Genomic DNA, 8,688 nt, shown 5'->3' with positions numbered 1-8,688 from the left:
TGTTTTTTGTATTTTTCTGAGATTTCATTGTTAGTGTATAGGAATGCAATGGGTTTTTGTATGTTGATTTTGTAGCCAGCAACTTTACTGTATTCGTTGATTGTTTCTAGTAGCTTTTTAGTAGAGTTTAGGGTTTTCTATATATAGCATCATGTCATCTGCAAAGAGTGATAATTTAACTTCTTCATTCCTAATGTGGATGCCTTTTATTTCTTTCTCTTGCCTGATTGCTCTGGCAAGGACTTCCAACACTATGTTGAAAAGCAGAGGTGATAGGGGACAGCCCTGTCGTGTTCCTGAATGTAGAGCAAAGGGCTTCAGTTTTTCACCATTAATTATGAGATTAGCTGAGGGCTTGTCATAGATGGCCTTTATTATGTTAAGGTATTATCCTTCTATACCTATTTTATTAAGTGTTTTAATCATAAATGGATGTTGTATCTTGTCAAATGCTTTTTCTACATCAATTGATATAATCGTATGATTTTTGTCCTTTATTTTGTTTATGTGACGTATCACATTGATGGATTTGCGTATGTTGAACCATCCTTGTGCCCCGGGGATGAACCCCACTTGGTCGTGATGAATAATCTTTTTAATGCATTGTTGTATTTGATTTGCTAGAATTTTGTTTAGGATTTTTGCATCTGTATTCATCAGAGATATTGGTCTGTAGTTTTCTTTTTTTGTGTTGTCCTTACCAGGTTTTGGTATCAGGGTAATGTTGGCCTCACAAAATGAGTTAGGGAGTACTGTCTCTTCTTCAATTTTTTGGAAGAGTTTGAGCAGGATTGGGATTAGATTCTCTTTGAAGGTTTGGTAGAATTCACTAGTGAAGCCATCTGGTCCCGGACTTTTGCTTTTGGAAAGGTTTTGGATGACTGATTCAATTTCGTTACTGGTGATCGGTCTGTTTAGATTTTCCAGTTCTTCATGGTTCAGCCTTGGAAGGCTATATGTTTCTAAGAACTTGTCCATTTCTTGTAGGTTATTGAATTTTAGTGGCATATAGTCCTTCATAGTATTCTTGGATGATCCTTTGTATTTCTGTGGTGTCCGTGATAACTTCCCCTTTTTCATTTCTGATTTTGTTAATTAGTGTCTTCTCTCTTTTTATCTTAGTGAGTCTAGCCAAGGGTTTGTCAATTTTGTTAATCTTTTCAAAGAACCAGCTCTTTGTCACATTAATTTTTTCTATTGTCTTTTTGTTATCTATTTCATTTAGTTCTGCTTTGATTTTTGTTATTTCCTTTCTTCTGCTGACCTTGGGTTTCCCTTGTTCTTCTTTTTCTAGTTCTTTAAGGTGTAACGTGAGGTTATTTATTTGGGATTTTTCTTGTTTCTTGAGATAGGCCTGTGATGATATAAATTTCCCTCTTAAAACTGCTTTCGCTGCATCCCAAAAATTTTGGTAGGATGTAATTCATTGTCATTTGTTTCTATGTATCTTTTGATCTCTCCTCTAATTTCTTCTTTGACCCAGTCGTTCTTTAAAAGTATGTTGTTTAATCTCCATGTATTTGTGTTTTTTCCTGCTTTCTTTTTGCAGTTGATATCCAATTTCAAAGGCTTGTGATCAGAGAATATGCTTGGTATGATTTCAATCTTCTTAAATTTGCTGAGGCTGATTTTATGTCCCAATATATGGTCTATCCTTGAGAATGTTCTATGTACACTAGGAAAAAATATAAAGTCTGATGTTTTAGGATGAAGTGCTCTATATATGTTAATTATGTCCATTTCATCTAATGTGTCATTTAGGTCTGCTATTTCGTTATTTATTTTCTGTTTGGATGATCTATCCATAGCTGTCAATGATGTATTTAAGTCCCCTAGTATAATTGTGTTTTGGTCAATTTCTCCCTTTAGTTCTGTTAGTAGTTGCTTGGTATATTTCGGTGCTCCCTGATTGGGGGCATAAATATTGATGACTGTTATGTCTTCTTGTTGTATAGTCCCCTTTACCGTTATGAAATGTCCATCTTTGTCTCTTGTTATCTTTTTCACCCTGAAGTCTGTTTCATCTGATATCATTATGGCTACACCTGATTTTGTCTGGGTACCATTTGCTTGGAGTGCCAATTTCCACCCTTTCACTTTGAGTCTATGCTTGTCCTTGTAGCTGAGATGCGTCTCTTGGAGACAGCATATAGTTGGGTTTAGTTTTTTGATCCAATCTGCTACTCTGTGCCTTTTTATTGGTGAGTTCAGTCCATTTACATTTAGGGTGATTATTGATATGTGAGGATTTCCTGTCATTCTATCTTCAGTGTTCTGGTAAGGCTGTGTCTCCATTGTTTCTTTGCCTTTTTGTTGTTGTCTATTATTTCTGTGTGGTGGTATTCTTTGATGTTCCCCTCTGTTTCTTCTTTTATTACAGTATATATTTCAGTTCTGGATTTTTTTTGAGTGGTTACCCTTAAGTTTATGTAAAAGAAAGTTTGATATTTAGAGTATTCCATTTTCTTCAGCACACTTACTTTCTCCATTCCCATATTCCCGTTCAAGCCTTTACTCTAGCCCTTTTTATGTTTTGGTTGCCACAAATTGTCCCTGTTGATGGTGGTCAAATAGCCTCCTTTAGTATTTCTTGTAGTGCAGGTCGTGTATTAGAAAATTCCCTCAGCTTCTGTATGTCTGGAAAGGTCTTTATTCCTCCTTCATATCTAAAGGATATCTTGCTGGATATATTATTGTTGGCTCATAATTTGTCTCTTTCAATAGTTTGAATATTTGGTTTCACTCCTTCCTGGCTTGTAGAGTTTCTGCTGAGAAATCTGATGATAATCTAATGGGCTTTCCTTTGTAGGTTACCGGCTTCTTTTCCCTGGCTGCCTTAAGGATTCTTTCTGTGTTGTTGATTTTAGACAGCTTCAATACAGTGTGCCTTGGAGAAGGCCTGTTGGGATTGAGATAATTAGGTGTTCCATTTGCTTCTTGGATTCAAGGATCCAGTTCGGTCCACAAGTTTGGGAAGTTCTCATCAACGATTTGTTTGAATATATTCTCTGTTCCCTTCTCTCTTTCTTTTCCTTTTGGTATGCCCATTATTCTTATGTTGCTCTTTCTGATGGAGTCAGAAAGTTCTTGTAGAGTTCTTTCATTTCTTTTAAGTCTCAAGTCTCTTTCTTCTTCCATCTGTGTAATTTCCAGGTTTCTATCTTCGATGACACTGATTCTTTCCTCCATCTGGTCAACTCTACAACCTAAGCTGGTTATTTCATTCTTAATTTCTTCTCTTGAGTTCTTAATCTCCAGAAATTCTATTTGGTTCTTTTTTAAAATTTCAATCTCTTTCGTAAAATGCTCATGTTGTTCTTTGATTGTGTTTCTGAGTTCATTAAACTGCCTTTCTGTGTTTTCTTGCATGTCGTTGAGTTTTTTCAGAACTGCAATCTTGAATTCTCTGTCATTTAAGTCATATATTTCCATATCTTTAAGTTCATTTTCTGGAGACTTTTCACTTTCTTTCTGAGCTGTCTTGTTGCCTTGGTTATTCATGGCAATTACTGATTTATTATTTCTGTTCCTAGACATCTACAGGAGTGGCTTCTGCAACAGGTTGATAGGAAGAGGTCTTTCTTTTGTTTTCCAGTACTTGTTGGTAGAATGTTTTATTTTCTCTCCGACTGCAGCCTTTTTTTTCTCTCTCACACGGTAGTGCTATGTTTTCTCTGCAGTATTCCAGCTTCTCACACAATGGGGGGATTCCCTGGGAGACGGGCTTCTCCTCTGTTAATAGTTCACCTGGGTCACTGGGCGCAGTGTCCCGGTGGGTATGCGGAGAGCTTTTGAAGTTCCAAAGCTCTTCCTGCACCAGATTCAGAGCCCCTATGTTTCAGCAGTTCTGTTTACTCCTGCAGGGATCGGCCCAGATAGGTGGGGACAGGGGCGGGGTGAGTTGTGAGAGGTGGCCCAGAGCAATGGCAGTGACCACCACCACAGCCGGTCCTGCTTCCACAGCTCCCTCCCCTTTGCTGGAACTAGTTGGGCTGCAAATCTGTGTCTGTGGTCCACAGTTCTCAGAACAGCAAATATTCTGTTCTTTTGATCTGACACTGCTACTGTTCCGCTTGTAGCACCGGGCAGGTGGGGGCGGGGCGAACTCTGGGAGGGTAGGGAGGGGGCGGCTAGTCTCAGTGCCTAAGGCTTCGGTTCTCTTGGCAGTGAGGGCTTAAACCACCATTTTCAGCCTTCTTCCCTTAGTCTTTGCCCCGAGTTCCCTGCTGTGAGCGTTGGGTTCAGCCGTGTTATATGCTGCCCCCTCAGCCCTGTGGGCCATAAGCGGAGCCCTAGCAGTCCGAGTTCTTCCCTGTCCCGCAGCTGCGGTAGTTCCGGGATGCAGGGAGCTCAGAGCACTGAGCTAGGTCTGCGTCCTGCGCCCATGGCTCCGTCTCCACACTTCTCCCTTCCTGCCTCCCCCTCACCACGCGAGTCGCCCACCTTTACGTGAATTCAGTAGTGGGCCTCTTCATCTTGCCTGTCTGCTGTGCAGGGAGTCCTTTGTGGAGTTATTGTTGTTCGATTAGTTGTAAATTCCAGGGGAGCTTTACAGAAGCTCACCTCATGCCGCCATTTTTTATTAAATTCCCATAAAATTACTTTAATCTGCACTTATATGTCATTGAGTCTGCTTAGTAAAGGGGGGAAAGAGAAATATTGTAATATTGAAAGTTTTGTTTTAATTGATCCAAAGACTTTTGACTTTGTAACCTTTTATTTGTTATAAGACTTTATAGGTTTTGGAAAGTTTGTGGTAGAGAACTATATTTGTTCACTTAAAGTTGTAACCATGTATATACTAAAAGGTTGATTTTTCTCATGAGCCTTATGAATAATTAACCTAGTAACCGATTTCTTTGGTCTACTTTTAATTAACTCGACCAGAAAAAGAAAAAAAGGCTATCCATATCCTTTTAAAATTAGAAACAAACCTAAAAGCATTTTTTAATAAAGTAGATAAGATACTTCAACATACTTCTTTAAAATCAATGCATAATCTCAATTTTCCATGATAGCACTTGACTTACATTATTTCTCCCAGGGTTTTAATTCTCCCAGCAGCCCTATGAGATAAGTATTTTTATACTCATTTATAACTGAGGTTAAGTAATTTTCTCAGTATTACAAAGCTAGAAATGTGCTCAAACTGGACTTAAACTCAGACTGACACGCAAGCTCCTAACCACTGCCTACACGGCCGCCATTATTGTTCTCACTTCCTTAACTTGCAGGGAGAGCTCTGGATTCACCTGAATAAAATGTAGGACTACCTAAAATCTTTCTGTGAGTTCACCCTTGATTTATAACACAATCAGAAGATCATTAAAACATGGCAACACATCTGAAATTCTCAAAGGTATGGTTTACATGGGAAAATTTCAATGTCATCAGAAATTCTTACCAGAAAGTCCTTAATATGAAATTACCCCAATGACCAATAGTTAATTAGGTTCTATTCTAACATTGTCAATGAGAAAGTCATCAGCTTTGGCAAGGAAAGCCCTTCAATGATGGCCTTCATTCACTAAATATTTACTGAGAACCTACTCTGTGCCCTGCTCTGTGCTGGATTGTAGGGACACAGAGTGGACAAAGCAGAAATGGGCCCTGTTTTTATGAAGTTTAACCTCTAGTGGAAAATCGTCTTAATTTGGTTGTCCCCTGAAGTAGACCCTGGGACAATGACTCCAATGCAGATATGCTAGTTGAGAAGTTCAGGAAATACCAGTAGGAAAGAGGGAAAAGTTGTACAGGAGGGGAGGGAATGGCAACCCATAAAGACGTATGTTATTAAACCAGTTATTGCAGGTGGAAACAGAGTTTAATTTGGAAAAGGAAACGTTGGAAAATGGCATAAAACAGCATGCCTCAGAGTCATAACATTCAAACGCAAAGTGACTGGTATCTATAAACCAGCTCCCAACAGTCTCTGGTTAAGGCCGGCTGTGGGTTGGGGGAGGTGATGATTAGTTCCCTGGCCCTTCTGGCCTATCCCCAGAGGTGGTAAAATGGCCTTCTGCATTCTGGAAAAATGCCCTCAGACCAAAATACAGATATGGGCAGAGAAAATCAGCTGAAGCACATTGAAAAGTCTGGGGACTCATAGCAACTACAGGGCGATAGGTAATGAAGACATAATGAAGTACAAGTTAATTACAGATAGTGACAATTATAAGGGGAAATGAGGACATTTTATTAACTGTAAAGGGGGTTGGGCAGGAAGGTAGCTGCTACCTTAGATGGTTGGGGAAGTCCTCTCTGAGCTGAACCCTGGATAGTGAGAAGCTTGTCATGGAAGGACTCAAGGGAAGAGGGATTTAGACCAGCCCTAAGAAAACTGTGGCCCACAGGTGGTGCCAGACCAGGAGCTACTTGTTACCAGTTGCAGACAAAGATAAGTACAAATACTGAGAGTACTGTATTTTCCATCTGAGGTTGGGAATCCGTGTATTCAGAGGGCCGACTTAAGTAATCCACAGATTTTGAACAGCATGGAGGGTCGGCACCCCTAACCCTAGAGTTGTTCAGGGGCCAACTATACTTCTTAATGTAACCATTTAGAAATGGTTGCAGCAAGTTGACATGGCCACAACCTCCAAGCCTGTGGTGAAGGACTTGTCTCATTAAACATGGTGTAGACCAGTTTGGGTGTTGTCAAACTTGCATGGAAAGTCATGTACAGTAGGATAGTGTTAAATATGTGATATTTTAAGTTCGGTTTGTCAACTGTACTCTAAAAGTGCGTAAGAATCTATACAAGCACCATTTGAAAAGTAAGCACTTATTTATTTATTTAAGTAAAATTTATTGAGGGGACAATGGTTAGTAAAATTACATAGGTTTCAAGTGTGCAATTTCGTAATAAGTCATCTATATATCATATTGTGTGTTCACCACCCAGAGTCAGTTCTCCTTCCGTCACCATATATTTGATCCCTTTTGCCCTCATCTCCCACGTGTCTCCCCCCTTATCCTCTGGTGACAACTAAACTATTGTCAGTATCTATGAATTTTTGTTTCTTTATTTGTCTTGTTCCTTTGTTGCTTTCAGTTTTATATCCCACATATGAGTGAAATCATATGGTTCTTGTCTTTTTTTGTGTGACTTACTTCACTTAGCATAATAAGCACTTATTTATTTTTAAAGCTTGCTATTTTCAATCATTTTAATTTTTAACAAATGTATTTTAAAACTTGGGATAACATTATTAGTTAAATTATAGAAACAAAATTGATATTGTTTATTCTTTCAGGCTTATTGAGAATAACATGTTTAATAATATTCACCCTTTTGAGGTATTTAGTTCTATGAGTTTGATCGTTACCATGATCATGATATACAATATTTTTATCACTCCAGGCATTCTTTCCAACCCCTTTGTAGTTCATTCCTCCCCTAAAAAGCACTCCTCTGATTTCTATCTCTGTGTTTTTTTGGTTTGAGTTTGTTTTGTTTTGTTTTTGTTTGTTTTGTTTTTGCCAGAATGCCTTATAAACCGAATCATGCAGTATACAGCCTTTTATGTCTGACTTCTTTCACTCAGCATAAAGCATTTAAATTTCATCCATTTGTTGCATGTACAGTACTTTGTTCCTTTTTATTGCCAAATAGTATTCCATCATATATATGTAATGCAGTTTCTTCATTTATTCCCCAGTTGATGAACACTTGGGTTGTTTCCAGGTTTTGATGATAGTAAAGCTGCTATAAAAATTAATATACAGCTGTTTGTGAAAATAGATTGTTTTCATTTTTCTTAAGTAAATGCCAGTGAGTTGGATTGCTGGGCCATATTTATGTTTAATTTTATAAGAAACTGCCAAACTGCTCTTCACCTTGGCTGTACCATTTTGCATTCCAGTAGCAACATGTCAGAGTTCTAGCATCCTCCCCACTAAGCAGTGTGTTTTAGCTTTTTGCAAGCTATTCCAATAGGTAATGTACTGGTATTCCATTGTGATTTTATTAATAATTTATACTTTCCTAGTGATTAATAATGTTGAACATCTTTTCACATACTTATCTGCCATCTGTATGTCTTCTTTGGTAATATATCTGTTCAAATCTGTGCCTTTTTAAAAATTGGATTGTTTATTTTTTATTACTAAGTTTTGAGAATTATTTGTGTATTCTGGGTACAAGTCCTTTATCAGATATGTTTTACAAATATTTTCTTCCTGTCTGTGGTTTGTCTTTTCATTTTCTTACCAGCATCTCTCAAAGAGCAAACATTTTTAATTATGACAAAATACAATCCCAGTAGCTACTGTAATTAAGGAAATGAATGTTTAATTTTATTTAATTTTAATGAAAAATAGCCATGGGTGGCTAGTGGCTACCATATTGGACAGCACATTATATTAATGCCTAAATGTACTTTGAATGAACAATGTGTACATTTTTTGTAATTATTTTTTATTCTATTTTTGTTCTGATTACATTTATTGACATATAACTTTATGCCTACTGAATCTAAAATAAAAATTAGGGCTTCCATTCTGTAAATGTTATTATTTCTTCTTAGTTTTCTATCATTTATTTTTATCAGATTTCATTATTGTATTTTGGAAATTTAAAAACCTGGTTCTTTGCCATAGATCATCTGAGAAGTACTGAGCTAGCCAAATGTCATAATATGGACAGAGACCCTCTTTCCCGGGCAGGGTATTCTCATTGTATTCTCA

The sequence above is a fragment of the Rhinolophus ferrumequinum genome, chromosome 7 (genome assembly GCF_004115265.2).
Source record: "Rhinolophus ferrumequinum isolate MPI-CBG mRhiFer1 chromosome 7, mRhiFer1_v1.p, whole genome shotgun sequence".
NCBI classification, from domain to species: domain Eukaryota; kingdom Metazoa; phylum Chordata; class Mammalia; order Chiroptera; family Rhinolophidae; genus Rhinolophus; species Rhinolophus ferrumequinum.
The sequence above is the reverse complement of the archived record's forward strand: the minus strand, read 5'-3'. Positions refer to the sequence as shown.